This window comes from Scyliorhinus canicula, unplaced genomic scaffold, assembly GCF_902713615.1.
Source record: "Scyliorhinus canicula unplaced genomic scaffold, sScyCan1.1, whole genome shotgun sequence".
NCBI lineage: Eukaryota > Metazoa > Chordata > Chondrichthyes > Carcharhiniformes > Scyliorhinidae > Scyliorhinus > Scyliorhinus canicula.
Window position 1 is genome coordinate 3,808 of NW_024056031.1, and position 1,295 is coordinate 5,102.

Consider the following 1,295-nt stretch of genomic DNA (forward strand, 5'->3'; position numbering starts at 1 on the left):
TGGGCCAAATAGACTCCTCTGTGCTCTAGGAGCCTTGTGTACAGGTAAAACGAGTGGTGACAACCTGCAACTTGCTGCCTTTGAGAGTAGGAGATGCAGATATGACGGAATGATTTCAATCGGAAATTGGACGGGCACTGAGAGAAATAAACCTGCACCAGGTTTGGGGATAGAACAGGGCAATGGATAGACTGGCTTCCTCCACAGAGAGTCAACATGGTCTCAAAGGGCTGAATGGCCCCATTCCCCACCCTCCACATGCTGTGATCTCAGGAGAGACAGCTACTCCAGCCGTTCCAACTACCTGGAGTCCCTTATCACTGATGCCATTCTTGCACAATGGTTAGCACGGTTGCTTCACAGCATCAGGGTCCCAGATTCGATTCCAGGTTTGGGCCACTGTCTGCAGACTCTGCACGTTTTCCCCGTGTCTGCGTGAGTTTCCTCCCATAAGTCTCGAAAGATGTGCTTGTTAGCTGAATTGGAGATTCTGAATTCTCCCTCGGTGTACCCCAACAGGCGAGGAGTGTGACTACTAGAGGATTTTCACAGTAACTTCACTGCAGTGTTAATGTAAGCCTACCTGTGACAAAGTAAAGATTATTATTATTGTAAATGTTCTCTACACCCTAAGAACTTCACATCTTTCCTGAAGTGTGGGATCCATATATAGAGTTCCATTCCAGAGTGAGTGATTTGAAAAGCATGGAGGAAATGTCCAACTTGTTCAGTACCAGGGTGAGACTACACTGGGAGCACTATCAACATTGGTGATCTCCGTTTAGAAAAAGGAAATAGAGGCACAGGATAAGGTGCAACAAAGGTTCATAATAGACAGAACTGAGAGCATTTAACACTCGGGAAAGGCTGGGGCTGCTTTTTTCTGGAAAAGAGAAGACTGATGGGTGATCTGATGGAAATCTTTAAGATTATAAAGGGATTCAATAGTCCAATAGGAATTTCAGTAGAAACCTCTTTACCCAGAGAGTGGTCAGAACGTGGAACTCGCTACCACAATGAGTGGTTGAGGTGAAGAGCATAAATACGTTGAACGTAAAGCAAGATACAGACATGAGGGAGAAGAATAGGAGATGCTGATGGGCGGAGGCTCATGTGGAGCATAAATACTGACACAGACCATGGCTGACCCCAGCCTGTATGGGAATTTAACCTGTCATGTTGGTGTCACTTAGCACAGACCAGCCATCCAGCCACTGAGCTAACCGAGCCCCATGTAAATCTGTAATAATTCCTTAAATATTAGTAATTGCCTGCAACGAGACCTGGGTATCCTC